This window comes from Cnephaeus nilssonii (genome assembly GCF_951640355.1).
Source record: "Cnephaeus nilssonii genome assembly, chromosome: 13".
In the NCBI taxonomy this organism is placed as follows: Eukaryota; Metazoa; Chordata; class Mammalia; order Chiroptera; family Vespertilionidae; genus Cnephaeus; species Cnephaeus nilssonii.
In genome coordinates this window covers 28,852,750-28,869,147 of record NC_137084.1, presented here as the reverse complement: position 1 = coordinate 28,869,147, position 16,398 = coordinate 28,852,750, and the positions used below count along the sequence as shown (strand labels likewise).

The 16,398-nt window shown below is 45.6% G+C and overlaps 1 protein-coding gene across 6 annotated transcripts in view; it reads left to right on the top strand.

Moving 5' to 3' along the window:
• NAV2 (neuron navigator 2) overlaps positions 1 to 16,398 on the top strand; it is a 370,532-nt gene that overhangs the window by 172,661 nt on the left and 181,473 nt on the right. The window lies entirely within an intron of this gene.

Genomic DNA, 16,398 nt, shown 5'->3' with positions numbered 1-16,398 from the left:
GCAGGCAACATTGCTCTTAGTGTTCTGATGATGGAACTTTTACCAAAAAAGGATATGATTTTTACTATACATAGCACTGAGCTTGTAGAATGGAGATTAAAAGTGAGTGGCCCTGTAGGGGCTCTTGCACTGAGCCAGGGAAATAAACTTTTGCTTACTTCAGTGTGTGTCTCGTTAGACATTGGAGAAACAGAGAAACTGAGGCAGCTTAGAAGATTCTTCTACACTAGGCAGAGCTCTCCTTCATTTCTCCCAGGCAGCGTGGTCTAGACTCACTGGGAGGACATGCTCAGGGCTCTTACAAGCATTTCCTACCTCATGGATGCTTCCTAGGGCTTGTGCAGGATGTGTCCTTCCTCTCCCGAGACCCCGGAGAGCTGCCTCCCACTGCCTGAAGTGACCCTGGAGCCTGGGCAGCTCTCCGACCGTGGATGAAATCAGAACCTCCCCCCACCCCTCCAGCTCAGGATGACTTGGTTAGTGGAGCTGGGTGTCCCTCCTCCCAGAACACCCGAGAGAATGCGCAGGGAATTTCTATAAGGCTGACAGAGACACACGGCAGAAGTTTCCCAGACACGGCATTGCGAACTCTGCAACTAGCAGTGAAGCTATAACCACGATGTCTCACCCAGTCAAGACTGTGATCCAGCCCTTGGCTTCTGCCGCAAGCGAACCATTTTTCTTCTTTTCTCTCTTCCCCCCAACCTCTCCTCCCCTCGCCTCCCTCCTTTCTTCACAGTGCCCAAGTGTGTTCTTTTTAAAAGTGTGTTCTTTTTAAAAGTGTGTTTAAATTACAGAAATAATATATGCTTTTAAACTGGTACAAGTATGTATCAAATAAAAGTTCTCTTTTATACGCTCCCTGAGGGATTCCAATATAAACCGCCCTATGCATACCCTTCAGAACTCTCACCATATATTATGTCTGTATGTGTGTATGCACATAGAAAATACATAGAAAGGTTTTTTTTATATAAGTAAATAGCTACATTTTATGAGTACCTACTATGTGCCTCATTGAATTCCCCCAAACTAGCCATGTTGGTTCCTATTTTACAAAGGATTCAACCAAGGCAGAGAGAGGGTAAGTACTTGCTGAGGTCACCCAGAGATAGTGAGAGGTGTAGTGGGAAGTGAGCCCAGGCAGTTTGATCCCAGAATCATGATTAATACTGTGCTTTTCATGGAAGTGGAAAGGAAATGCTGGAGGCCTGACCCAGTAAAGGCTAGTTTGAGAGGTGCAGGTTGAGCTAGAGGGAGAGTTGGGAAGATGGTAGGGACACCTGTACCCTCTGTTGGGCCAGCCTACCCTTGTCTCCTGTCCATTTAAGGAGAAACTGTCATGTAAAAATCTGAAGGATGGTTGTGAGACCATAGTCCAAGAAATTGAGGAAATAAAGAGAAAGTCCTTGTGGATGGAACAGGTGTGGCAGGATACAGAGTTGGTGGCTGGAACCGTGTCCCAGCCCCTACCACAGACCCAGGGCCACTGAGGCAGCCCTGCCAGCTGCTGTCCATCAGTGCTGGGACAGCCACCAATCTACTTCTGTCCTGGGCAGGGGTTGCCATAAGTGCGCCCAGCAGCCAGAGAGCCGGGAGGCCTCTTAAAGGACTGTGGCTGTGACTAGGCATTGCCCGAGAGGCAGACTTTGGTGTCAGAAGAAAGAGAAGTCATACTTAATTATCAAGCACATACTGTTTCCCAGGGACTTGGATATGTACTTTCTTACTTGATCATCGTAAACATGCTGTGACGTAAATATCACTCATCCAGTTTTACAGATAAAAGGCTAATTTAGTAACTTGTCTTCCCTGGTCATTGAGCCCTAGAATTCAAATCCACGTTCAACTCCGGATTGACCTCTGGCTCTGGCCTGTGCCCTTGGATGTCTGTAATGAAGATGCAGTGGGGTAATTCATGTGAGAATGTTTGGTGAGCTATGACTCTCACAAAGTCCTGTTAAGGATTCTGAAAGATGAAAATAACTGACCATAGTTCCAGGTGTGAGGGATCTGGGATAAAGCAGGCTTGGGGGAGATCTGGATATTTTTATACTGAAACTTTTTCACCATCCTGGGGTGAAAAGTCAGTGTGATTGTTGTATTTCTTCCTCCTTTCTTCATGGTCCCCTGTTCTCCCTTGAATCCGATCTTGATCACAGCTTATGAGGCAGCCAGCGTACACACAAAATATAGTGCGTTATGAGGGAACAGAAATCACTCAACCACCTGGCCATACGAGAGCATCCTTCACTTGGAGAGACACACACCTGTGAGTAGATGAATTGCAGTTCAGTGTGGCTGGTGCTGCAGTTGAGGTAGGGACCCTTTCAGATGAGGTTTGTGATATAATCTCGTCACCTGTTCCTCCTGTGAGTCAGGCCCTGGATGCATTGTTCCGGCATTCCACTCCTAGGTGAACCAACTCACAGATTTTTATTTGTAACCCATTGACCCAGGAATTCCACGCCTACCAGTTGATCTAATCACATAAATAAGTTAAGTGAGAATTTCAAATATTCTGTTAATAAATGACAAAAATGTTTCAACACACAGTCCCAGTTTTTAAGAGGAATAAAAGGACATTGTAACAGGCAATTTTTTAAAGCCCTGGAGCACTTCATACTTTGTGAGGAAATGCTAAAGGATTCCCCAAGATTTCATGTCCAGATATGCAAGTCCCCTCTTGTCATCATCTATAAATTTAGTCCTGATTACAGCGAACAATCACCTGTAATGGGAGATAGAAGAAAAGCCATACTTCACCCAAAATTCCTTAGCTTGTTCCATGAGGTGACCAAGCACACAGCTGAGACATAAAAACCAGAAATGTTCCTATATAGCCTGGTAATTTCCCTAGTTGTCATTACAGTTCTCCTGGTGAGGTCCGCCTGTGGTTTCCACCCCTCACTCCTGCAGGCACGAGCAGGCTCAGCCTTGCCTGGCCTGGGGAAGTCGTCAGCGGGTTGCACTGCAGAGCAGGTCGAGGAATGCCGGACGCCCGGTGGCTGTTCTCTTCCTCTGTTGGCTCCGAGTGGCTCTGGGCTTCAGACCAGAATCACAGATTTTCAGGGGAGAGGAATTACCTGTCTTTTTCAGTATTTGTGATATTATCTGTTTTCTCTTCCTCTTCTTTCCTCACATCCTCTGAATGTTTTAACACTGCCAGATATCAAATACATTGCGGAACCACACTGAGTGGCCAGATTATTATGATCTCTGAAAGCATAATAATCTGGCCACTCAGTGTATATCCTATATAATAAAAGGCTAATATGCAAATTGTCCCCTCGACCAGGAGTTCGACCAGCAGGCAGGCCGGCCAACTGCCCATTTCCCCTCCCCCTGGCCAGGCTGGCCGGAACCCACCCATGCACGAATGCATGCACCGGGCCTCTAATATATATATATCTTTTGAGTGGCCAGATTATTATACATTCAGAGATCACAATAATCTGGCCACTGAGTGTATGTGGTCTGTCAGGTGGGTTTGAAATCATATTCCTAGACTGAATTCTATGCATGTGGAAGATGTTTTCTGCTGAAGAATATGGTTTTCTTTATTTTATAGAAAGTATATCTTTATTACATTTTTGTTATAAAAATTATTTAATAATATTCAAAAAACACAAATTTATTAAAAGAAAAAGAACCCTACATAATCCCACCTTTCAGAAATAGCCACTGTAGCTTCTCTATTTCTTTATATCTATACTGTCATCTTTTGATAGATACATTTTACCTAATGTTTACTATTTGCCAGGTCCTATTCTAAGTAACAGTTTGTTTAATTATTACAGGAGTAATATACACTTGCATACATACATACTCTCACACACATGTGCATATGACTTTTAAAATCTTATAAATAAAATCAACAAATCAAGGCTAGCCTTTTCATAGGTCATTCTTTCTTCATAATAGTTGCATGGTGCTCAACCATATGAATTTACTTTAATATTTTTAATATTTGGTTTAGGTTGCTTCTATTTTTTTGATAATGTAAATAGTACTAAAATTAACATCCTTATAGATCTCTTTTGCACGTATACAACAGATTCAGTGGAATTGCTGCATTAAAGGATACGCACATTTTACAGTTGTTTTAAACATTGCCAAATTTCCCTCCCAAAAGGTTATATCTATTTTTAATTCCCATCAACAGTGTATGAGGGAACTAGTTTCTCTACACACTTGACACCACTTTTATTTTCATTCCCTTGGGCAGAAAATACCCTTTGAAATGAAGTAAGTTATTATAAGAAGCTATTTGAAATAAGACAAGATCACTGGCCATTTTCACTGCCCTTTGCAACCAGTGACCTTGGCGGGGCATGAAAGTTCTTGAACTTGAGATCAAGCTCTCTGCTGGCTGCCATGGCCTCACTCAAGGCACTCACCTTCTCCGGGCCTTGGTTTCTCCTTCTGTAAAGTGAGCCTGGGGTTATCCGTCACCTTGTCACTGTGAAGTGTGAATGAATTCTTCAGGTTTCTCTGGCCACATAGCCTTATCAGATGTGCACCCCGTTGGCACTTCCTGGTAGGTTTCCTCCTCCGGTCTTCATTCGGTGCCCTCCCTTCCTCTTTGCTCACTCCGGCCTGTCACCGGGAAGGGGAGAGTCAGATATGGCTGGAGACACAGTTTTACAGCCTTCAGCACGATGTCATGCCCGAGCCACATTAGGCCCATTGATCTAGAATCTCTATAAACTTGTCGCTTTGTGGTTGATGAACCAAGTGATTTATCTGAGTTAGTGATCGGGAGATGTAACCATGACTAAGCTGCCTTGCCCTGCCATTAGCCAGGATCCTGACATAAATTTAGACGAGATAGAATGAATTCAGTGGTCCTAGTCACATGGAAAAGACTATGGGTTTGGTGCCTCTGTTTCTTATTGTTTCATTTGTTCATTTTGTCACTCTTTATGTCCAGCATTTTGCTTGTTGTAGTGACAGAACTGAGACTGCTTTTCAGGGTCTCACAGCCTCGGGGGGTTGGGGGGGACAGGAGAGAGGAGGGGGCAGTAGTGCTCTGTAATAGGGACACACTCAAAGTTGGGAGGAAAGAGGTGAACGTAGCCAGGAAGGCTTGGGGAGGGCTAGAAAAGTGATGTCATTTGTGATGATTTCTCTCTCCAGAGTTTTGATGATAGAAAAGGAAGGGAAGGCTGGGAGGAATGACTCATCCTGCTGCTCTGGTCCAGGAGCTAATCTGAGAGGACATCTGCTGGGGTCACTCTATTAATAAACTCTTGTCCTATGCAGGGCCTGTCAAGGGGAAACTTCTGCAAGATCATTTCATTGTTGGGGTAGGGCCTCCCTTGGTCATGAGGAGACCTCTGCCATTCCAGAGCTGTGCACCAGGCCAGGGAGAGCGTGGTGCCCGTCAGAGCTCAGTGGGTGATCATCTCTGTGGGAATCAGCTGTGGAGTCACCATGACCCTCCAACCAGAGGCCCTTGGAGTCTGAGGGCTTAGAAAGCCAGCCTAGAGGTTTGAACTAGAGGATAGCATTGAACTTGAAGAAGTCTCTGGGGGATTGTCTGGAAATGGAACTCAGTGAACCATTAAGCCAGCTGTTGAGGCCAGGCAGGCGGGATGAATGAGAAGCTACCAAACTTAGAGACCTCACATGACATAGGAGGGGAAAGAAGCCTAGTATGTGTGAGAAGTTGCACCCGTCTCTTGAGCCAGAATAGTTATCAAGGGAGGGAAGGTTTAGGGTCCTGCGGTTAAAGAAAAGCATTTACCTTGCAGGCAGACAACTGAGTGAGTTCTGGCCGTGCCACTTCCCAGGGGTGTGGCTTTGGACAAGTGTAATGCTCACCAGGACATCTGCTCAGTCACCCTGGGAAGAGCATTCCAGGCTACACACAGCTCTGTTCCACCAGAAGGACATAGGTAGGAATCATAGGTGGCTGGCAGGGCAGGGCGAGGCAGGTGTTTCTGTTCCAGTGGAGTGGTCCTTGCAGCAGCCCATACCACCATCCAGGTGACATTGCTGCCCCCTCCCACCTCAGGTGACAGCTCAGGTGTGAGGCTACCAGACTCTCATACGGCAGGTGCAGAAATCACTTTAGCTTAAAACCCACATGCCCACAGGAGGCAGGAAATCTTATAACAGCTCCATAGGCATAACTTCCAGGGTTTCCCAAAGGACTAGCCCGATGAGTAGTGTCACAAATGATGACGTGTTCCCCAAGAAGGATTTAGACTTCAGTTATAGCTCTTCCCAGTCCAGATGGGTTTCACTCTCCAGGGTCATTTTCACCATCAGCAATGTTGCTTAGTAACAGCTGACATTCTGTCTTTATCAAGTTTCCAGAGGAACAGTGTTGCCAGGTTAGCTCAAGGTCAAATTCTCACGCAGAAGGGGAAAAGCTTCTGTTCATCCTTTTCCAACAGCGAGTCAGTTCACCTCTCAGAGATTCAGTGCATTTGCCTGTGAAGTGGCAACAGGCTGCTGTAGTCCATGTGATGGGAGAAAGTTAGATGTGATGCCTTCTTTCTAATTTTTTTCATAGCCCAGTTCAGATTTTCTGTACCTGTCACCTCTATTGTTCGTAGACATTTCCATGAAGGGGGTGACTTTTTTCCTGATAGCTAGTTTATGACATCGTGGGTTTCCTTTACATGGCATGAAAAAGTTGCCAAATTCTGATCTTTTGAGATGTTGTATCCTCACTTTGTTTGTTCTCTGTGGATGGTGCCTTTCATGAGTGGGCGGGCAGAGCTCAATGTGGCAGGTTTCATTGTTCTAGTTTGCATTTCATACCATTTTCCTTTTGTAATAAATTATTCACTTTGTCTAACTGAACAGGTGAAAAGACCCAAAACACACGGCCCCACTCTCCAAAATAATGCCTAAACAGTCGCATTTTTCCACTCCCTCACAGTAAATGCAGACTGCCCACATGTGACCTTAGAGGGAACAGGTCCAGAGTGATAGGTCTCTGTTAAGTCTGAAGCTCCAGTCCCATGATCTGGGGAGACAGTCAATTCGGGACTCTATCTAGACTGTTGTTTCTCAAAGTATGATTGATGGACCATGGACACGAGCTTCTCCTGAGGTCATTGCTAAAAACTCAAATCCCGAGGCTTTGCAGACGTTGTCCTAATTCAAATTTCTGAGTGAGAGCCCGCAGGCTGCACTCAAACCCCTGTCATTCTCAAAGCACTGAAGGTTGAGAATCCCTCTCCTGGGAAAGGGCTGCTTTTGCCTTCATGCTGCCCTTCAGTTCTCAGCACTCCCGTGCAGTGTGTTGTGTTGGGGAATGGGAGACACCCAGACTACTGCCTGGTATAGAGCAGGAGCTGAGTAAATAGGAAACCATTTAAATTCGCATGTAAATTTTGCTGTACTTATATTTAATTTCATCCTCAGAACTGGGCGCTTCTACTGTAAACTGAACTTGACTTGCATCGGTCTTCATGTCTTCATTTGGTTTTGTCCTCTTGCCTCACGAATCTTTAGTGAAGTTCTGATTTTAGTTTTTTAAAATGCCAAGGCTGCCTCGTTTTTGTTGAGGTAATAGTAAATAAGGAAAAGGATTTTGGTTCCATACTTAGGCTGAAAATACAGAAAAGAGAGTATCCTTGTGGGGTCTAGAGATGGTAGCGGAAGGAATACAATGCAAGGGGGTGCTTCAGGGGAGAAGGTCAGCTCACACTTCCCCTGATTGGACAGTCGTCTTCTGGCTCTGGCTCTACTCAGCCCTTGAAGAGCTTGGTGTTAACTCTGTATGAGAAAACTCTCTGATGCAGAGGGAGGGTGAGCCCTAGGAAAGTACCTAGAGAGGAGCCCGAGGGATGCACCCTCCTTCCTGTACTCCATCCTAGACCTTGTCCCTAACCTCTACCATTACACTAAAGTCCAGCATGAAGGCGAAAGCAGTTGTATCTGGGACAGTCTCTCTGGGCACCTTTGAAAACCGTTTTCTTGATCTCCTGTGTAATTCAGAAGAGCCGTGAGAGGAGACTCATCAATCCCTCTAATGTGTGAAATTAATAACCTGTAAAGCAATGCCATCCTTAGCTCCGGATGAGAAGTATATAACCAAGGTTGCCTTTCTCTAACTACGGATGTGTTTCCCAGCCATTGTGCGAGCTGTGGTTCTGCCATATATTCTTTCTCTGGCTTTTTTATGTTAGGGAGAATGAGTAGAGGAAAGAGAGAAAATACATCATTTAGGAAGACGAAATCTATTTGATTTGTCTTGTGTCAGGAAGATGACTAGTTGATGCTCCTCTGATCTCCAGGTGATAAATCTGATAGAGCATTTCGTTTGCTTCCGTCTGCTGTGGAAAGCGTCACACATACACGGATTCAGTTTAATTTCAAGGCCCATTGGTAGGGGAAGTATTTGCATCTCTGCATGCTCTCCTAGTCATTTTTATCCAGGTGTCATCTGCAGTCCGGGCTGAGTTTAGTCATTGATTTAAATGTCCTTTTGAAAAAATAGTTTTCTTTCCCAAGTGAGGTATGTGACAGTGTTCATCAGCATGAGAAGATAAACATGTTTTAGGATAAGTGGAATTACCTTTTCACAATGCAAAGTACAGGAACAGGATGCTGGTCAGAACCAGGGACACTCTGGAACCACACAACTGGACAGGTCTGTAGCTGCAACAACTCAGCGAGGAGTTTCCTGTGAGCACATACATGGCTGCCTCTGTGCTGAGGACATGGCTCCTCGGGCTTAAATGAACCTTTAAATGATAAAATGCCAGGTTTCCAGCTGCCGCTTGCCTCCATGATTCTGTCAGTATGTGCCATTCATTAGGATTCCAATACATAATCCATGTGCCACGGACCCATCTTCTGATGAGGATGCCAGAGGAGGGATAACAGAATATTCATTTGCAAGATAGTGGCCACAGCACGTCCACGTTGTGGGTCTCTGCTGCCCCCTACTGCCCGCGTTTTGTATCACACCTCTGACCAGAGCCTTGGTGTCCAACCCGGCTTTCTCAGGGCACTCTTGTTTCGGAAAATAAAAGACTTCACACTCTAAATGTTTTTCTTTCAGACAGGGCCTTCCCCACGTTTGTTTCCTCAGTTTGTCATAATGCGTGTGGCCTGAAGAAACCCACACGGTGGGCGTGATCAGGTTCTTGTGGCATGGTGGAAAACTCTTTTGGGTGGTGAGGAAGCCAGAGCAGGCCCGAGCCTTCACAGGGCTCCCACTCCTCCCCTCAGCGATGCCGACTGGGGGATTCAAGAATCGGGTCTGGCTTGGAGGAGAAGGGTCCTTGGAGGTACTGAGAGATTTTGCTGTGAGAAAAGCTACGCTACACTTGGCTTCATTTTCAAGAGGCAGCTCATTTCAACCAGACTGTATGGCATGGAGTCAATAAGTCTCCCCTCTTGATTTTGCATCGTGTCCTCGGAACTCAATCTGTCATCTATTCAGCACACTTTGGGGGCCTTCTATGTCTCAGGCATCATGCTAGTCACTAAATATTCAAAAATGAAAACAAGATAATGGTCTCTGCCCTCGTGGGACTCACAGTCTAGTGGAAGAGACCGATATTAGATAAAACACAGATACTCTCATTACACTTGGTGGTAACTGCTTAGCAGAAAGGTTAGGTGCTCTGAGAAAGAGTAAAGGAAGGATGATCTTGATTGTCTGGATTAGGTAGAACCTCATCAGGTGAGACCCAGGGACGAAGTTTGCAGGGGTCCTCTGTGCTCAGAACATTACTCTCCCACACAGTGGTTAGAAACAAAGGATGTTTCAGGAACAGTTTTATGGAGAAAAACCAATTTCCTTTTTAAATGAAGGTCTGTATCCTGGGCCAGCGTTTTTTGGTCTCTGGTCAAAGAGGGCAGAACTAAAAAATTACAAGGAGACAAACATTGGCTCCATCAATAATAATAATAATAATAATAATAATAATAATAATAATAGTAACCATTTCACCTTCCTCACAGATGAACAGGCTGTCGTGGGAGTAGAGGGTTCCCTGAGCCCAGAGGAACTGAGCAGAGGCTAGCTCATTACTTGCTGAGGTTACTAGAGGTAGGGTTTTATATTAGTAGATAGGTCGGAGTAAATAGACTCTAAGATCCCTGGCCCATAGAGGATTTGATGGTCTCAGGCACAGGATAGAGTTTGTGTGGTCTTCCTAGGTCCTGGGAAGGCCTAATACTGACCTGTATCCCCCACAGTTTATTAAAGTTCCCAATGCCCTGCCTTCGGATCGGCTCCTTTGAAGGTCTTCAGTCATTCCAAAAATGCACTTGATTCTTGAGTGTGCTGCAGTTCATGCAGATAGTGGGCTGTGTACAGTTGGTGGTGACTTCTTTGACTCCATGTACACACTTAGGGAAGACTTCTCCCTTAATTTCAGATAAGTTGTCTTGAATTTGCCAAGCTTATACTCTAAGGCCATCAGAAAGGCCACCGGCTAGGATCCCCGCCATGTGGAAGAAGCCATGATTACTGAGGGAGGAGTTATTCATGGCTGGTTGCAACCATTTAACACTTAGATTCATTTTCTTGCCCTCTCCTAAGAAGAGCCAGCTATAAATAACTACAGGCCATTCTCCATGCAGGATTATTTTTCCCCAAAACCTATTTCACATACATGCTGAAGGGGGCAGCATTCCCTCATTAGGGAAAACTAGGGAGAGAGCCCACCTTACAGGGAAGAAACCAGGCTCTGGCCCTTTCATAATAAACCTGCTTAGGGAGCCAGGGGCCTTATATTAAATTCATCTGGTTCTGAGTCAATGCCAGTGGGTACCTGTGAAGGAGAGTGACTTTTCCATGTAGACATACATGCTGGGGCCAGGGTTGTAACCAGGGCCACCTGCCTCCAAGCTGTTGCTCTGTTAGCCTAATTCTGAGCCATTTCGGTCTCAAACCTTTTCTTCAGAAATAGTGATTATTTCCCCCAGTGCATCATGGAACCTGTTACTACCTAGGAAACGGTAAGTAATAGTGAAGTTTGTGGTAGCTAATCTTTTTCTGGACCCTCCAGCCTTGATACAATTGGCGAAGCAGATTCTGGCTTGTTGACACCTATCTCCCCAGACCCTAAACATTATGGTTTTAAATATTCATTTGGCCCAGCCGGCGTGGCTCAATAGTTGAGCATTGACCTATGAACCAGGAGGTCATGGTTTGATTCCCAGGCAGGGCACATGCCTGCATTATGGGCTTGATCCCCAGTGTGGGGTGTGCAGAGGGCAGTTGATCAATGATTCTCATCATTAATGTTTCTCTCTCTCTCTCTCTCTCCCTTCCTCTCTGAAACTAATTAAAATATAGTTTTTAAAAAATAGTAGCCATTTGTTAGTTCTTGAAAGGCTACAGATTGACAGGACAGCTCTGCCAAGGTGTGCCAGGCTCTGGTGATCTTGGTTGGCCTTGCTCATGTGTCAGAGGTTGTCTGGGTGGTTGACTGAATGCTGGCTGGTCTCTACTGAGATAACCCAGCTTTTTCTACCTGGTCGTTCATCCTTCAGTACTCTAGTCGAGGCTCTTCTCTTGGTGGTGGACGAGTTCCAGGACAGAGGGTTAAAGTGTACAAGGCCCTGAGGTCTAAGCTCTGAAAAGGGGCTTCAGTTCTCTTTGCTTTATTCTGCGGGCCAAGGCATGTCGCATGGCCTGCCCAGATGCGTGGGGGTGAGGAACATTCTACCTATTGAGGAAGGTGCTGCAAAGTCACATTACAAAGCATATGTGAGGCAGAGAGGGACGGAGACTTGGGATGGCTTTGCAGTCAATCTACCACAATACCGTATATAAGGTGGGGCCAATAAATATGTACTGATGGATTGGTTTCACTTGTCAAACTAATAGTCTGTATTCACTGCGGCCACATGAAAATGACAATACTCTGAGCTCGTAAAAGGTAAGCTAAGACACATTTATAGTTTCCTACAAGTATGGGGGTGTGTAGCTCTGAGAGCTCTCAGTAGGAGAGTGACTGAAACATCCTTGGTTACTCCAGTCTCACAGAAGTTCTCTCTGACTAGCAGATATAATCCATTCATTGAGGGGACACAACCTCTGCTTGCTTTATGAGGCCCCCTCTGGCCAAGGTAGGAACTACCTGTGAAAGTAACATCTTGCAAAACAGGCCTGGCTCTGCTTAAGCCTTTGGGATCCTTGATCCTCAGATACCCAGGCTCTTCTACTTCTTTTTTCCATTCCAACTGGCACAAGTTGTCATGTGATGAAAATGGTCAGGACCCCAGGGGCTAGTCCCAGCAATTCCACTTGATGGCCATGTAAATTTGATGGATTATTTGACATCTCTGAACTTCCAGTTCCTCGGCTCCAAAATAGAAGTGAGAATAGCACCAACCTCATAAAGCCATTGTGAGGATGACATGAGATGGAACATACGAACAGCTGAGCTGGGAACCCCAAAGAGCCACTTCTCCACTCCTGGTGTGTTGCCTCAGATCAAAAGTCTAAAGCAACCACATCTTGCTTTGCTACATCTCTTCTGGGTAATCTTCGGTGAAGGATGGTTTTGAAAACCGAGGGACCGAGAAACACAGTGACCCTCACTAAAAGAACAGCTTGTTAGCAAGTGAACATTTATCAGAGTTTAGTAAATAGCCATCCACCTGGTTATCTTTTGCTCCTGTATCTTAGAAATGTAACCTATTGATTCTTGAAATTCCCCCACTGCCACGCATTGAGAAGGGGAAATTCAAGACAAAAGCATTGATTTAGACAAGCAAACATATCGGAAGAAGCATTTGTTAGGTTGTCTTTCCTTTTAAATAAATTGGCTACTAAAGTAGAAGAAAGCAGATATACCTTTCAGCGGAGTTTTAAATAAAAGGATATTAGCCAACTTAATTATATTCCTTTAAAACAACTTTAAAAGGTCATGATGGATGACTTTTGCACAGTGTTTTGGAACAAAGGGCCCTTTGATTAGTAAAGGATTTTTTTTTTCTGAATGTAATTCCTTTTTTGTTGTTGTTGTTTGTCCGTCATCTTTTAGTCTGGGCTCTCTGATCATCTTAATTCACCCAAACCCACAATTTGAAACAACCTGCTGCCCGGTTTGTGGGAGCTGGTGACTGAAGCATCTTTGGTCAATAGAGGAAAAGCACTGCGGCTGAACCGACAAACAACCCCAGGAAAGGCCTGGAGCGATGCAGGGGGTGGCGGTTTCTGCATCCCCTTCTGCCTGAGCATGCCAGGGTGCCACGGCTCTGGCCTTGGGGTGTCGTCAGCCTTAGTGGTCATGTCTTGGCAAATGAAGTAGCCACTGCTGGCCGGAAACTGGTTAGGACTGTTCAGTCTCATTAAGGAGCCCCTCAGATCACCTTCTGGCATGAAACGCTCTAGAAATCATCAAAGGGCTGAGGTAGAGGCTGGATTCCTTGAAGTGCGTCCAAAGGCTTTGGCATATCTGCCTTTTGGATGAGCTTAACTAAACAGAGCGCTTTTCAGGCCTGGAGGGGAGAGTTGGGGGAAGCTCCCTGGCACTGAGAGCAGCACTGAGGTGGGGGTGGGCAGGGCAGGAGGAGGGGTTAGCTCTAACTAGCCCCCCACTCCCTGGCTTCTTCTCTCCCTCCCCCTCCCAAGAGCTGTTCCTGGCCCTCACTCTGTGCTGTGAGGGTAACTTCCCAACGCCAGGAGGAGCAGGGAGCACATCTGGACTTAGGTACTGTAAGCACTTGACATGTGGCTGGTGACATGAGGAACTGATAGCTGTCATTTAATATATGCAATGTTAATTCATGTAAATGGCCACACACGGGTAGTGGCTACAGTATCTGACAGTACAGCTCTGGGTAATAGTTTAGCGAACAACCAGAGAGTCTGCTGTTGAGTCTGCCATTAAAAAGTGGCTTCCTAGCCCAGCTGATGTGGCTCAGTGATTGAGCATTGACCTATGAACCAGGAGGTCACAGTTCGATTCCATCAGGGCACATGCCAGGGTTGTGGGCTTGATCCCCAGTGTGGGGTGTGCAAGAGGCAGTCAATCAATGATTCTCTCTCATCATTGATATTCCTCTCTCTTCCTTTCTGAAATCAATATATATATATATATATATATATATATATATATATATATATATATATATATATATAAAGAGTGGCTTCCTAGTCACAAAAGACCAATTATTTTATGAGTCCATTTATATGAAATGTACAGAATAGACAACTCTATTTCAACAGAAAGTAGATGAGTGGTTGCCAGGGGTAGCAGTTGGACTGGGTGTGTATGGGGAGGAGGTGACTACTAATGGGCACGGAGGGTTGTTTTTTTTGCTGTAATTTTTAAGAATTAGATGGTGATGTTGGTTGCACCAAAACCATTGAATCATACACTGTGAGTGGGTGAGGGTTAGGGCACATAGATTATATCTTAAAGTGGTTGAAACAAATGGCCGCTTTCATGCTATAGTCAAGCCAGTGTGCTGACTTCAGCTCCACCCCTGCCCAGTGCTCCTGGGCCTCAGCTTCCCCTCGATTAAAATGAAGGTGTTGCCTTTGCCTCAAAGGCAGCAAAGAAGAGAATTTCTGGTCCTCCTCTCCCTTTACTTCCATCCAGTTCCAATGGGATGGTCCCTTGGGTGGAGAATGAGCCCCTCTTTCTGGGAACCCAAATCCAGAGGCTGCCTGCCCCAGTTCCAGGAGAGCCCCAGGCACCCAACAGCTTTGAGGCAGGTAACGGGCTGCCCTGCCCCATCCAGTCCCTCTGGAACCATGGTGTAGATAGCCTTTGGTGCAGGTCTGGGAATTTTAAATGACAGCTGAGATGTGTATCTTTTTGCCTTTGATCCAGATAAAAACCGATAGTGACTCTGAGTTGCCAGTGGATCTAATGCACAGGAGCAGCTCTCCATCCCCTCAGCGAGTGGGTTCCCGGGGGACAGGGCGGAGGTTCCTGGGTGTAAAATGTCTTGCAGGTCTTAGTGGTTTGTGGTCAGAGGATCCCGTGGAGTATCCTGGAAGTGCATTCCTTCAGGAGCAGGCTTGAGCGGGTATTTCCCCTCTCCAGCTCCTCTATGGGCTTCAGGAAAACAAAGGTCCATCAAAGGGTCATAAATCATGGCATAAGAGGAAGTAATTGCTACCATCACCTTCTTCTTCGCCCTCTTTATCACTTCCATAAAGCCCTATGTGTGTCAACAAGCAGACATTATAAATGCCTGTCTTGTGAATGATTGAGGACCTGCTTTTAGTGTAGGTGAGACCATGGACTGTGACCAGGAAGGGTCATTGCTACAATAATAATCCTTCCTACCATTACCAGGAGATGTCAGTGGTATCTTCTCCATTTTACAGATGCAAAAACAGGCTCAATGTGATTAAACAAGTCACCTACATCATAGAGCTGGCAAGGGCCAGACTTCCGATTTCAACTAGGATATCTGATTCCAAAGCTGGTATTTTGGTTATAACCAGCATACTAGCATAGAAGTTACTTTTGAGTAAGTTCACCCCTCACTGAGCCCCTCTTGTGGGTCAGGGGTTGTACTAATCGCTGGAGAGGCAGTTCTGACCAGAACCAGCAGACACTAGATGCATGGTGACTTAACTGCATAGAAGGAGAGTATCTAGACTGAGGGAACACGCCCAGTGACTAGGGTGTGAGAGAAAGCATGGTGTGATCAAGGAAATGAAAGATGCGTGTGGGCATGTGTCTGTCTGAAACAGCCAAAACGACTTTCTCAATTCTACTCGGCACATCAGTGCTAGACTCTGAGTTCTCTGAGGGCAGGTAACATTTTGCTATGTTCAATAAATCCTTATTGAAAAAAGAGATGGTGGCTGGAATGGGATTAGGACCCAGGTTTGCTCAGTGTGTTTAGTGCTCTGCCCAGACATCTCACTGTGCAAACTCCTAGACAATTCCAAATCTGTCTTGGACAGTGGATGCTGTGATATTGTGATCTATAATGGATATATATTTGGTCTTCTTCCCCTTTTCTGGCATAGTGTTTCTAAAACCCTTGGAATTTCCTAAGCAATGAGTGGCATAGAGGAGTCTTGTTAGGTTAATGACTTTGAGAAGGCACTTAAGGATGGGACTGGTTGCCAGTGGAGCTAACCTTGTGATTAACGGGTTAGAACTTTAAGTTCTACCCCCTGGCTTAAAAGGGAGGTGGGGGACTGGAGGTTGTGTTCGATCACCAATGGTGAATGACTTCATCAGTCATGCCTATGTACTGGAGCCTTTGGTTTAGAGAGCTTGCCATATGCATCTGTTCCATCTGGCTGCTCCTGTTATAATAAGCTAGAGGCCCAGTGCATGAAATTCGTGCACAGGTAGCGTCCCTAGCAGCTGCCGGCTGCCGGCCGGGGTCTTCCTTCGTTCTGCGCCACCCCCTGGTGGTCAGCACATGTCATAGTGAGTGATCAAACTCCCAGTCGTCCAACTCTCGAGGGCACACTTTGCATATTAGGCT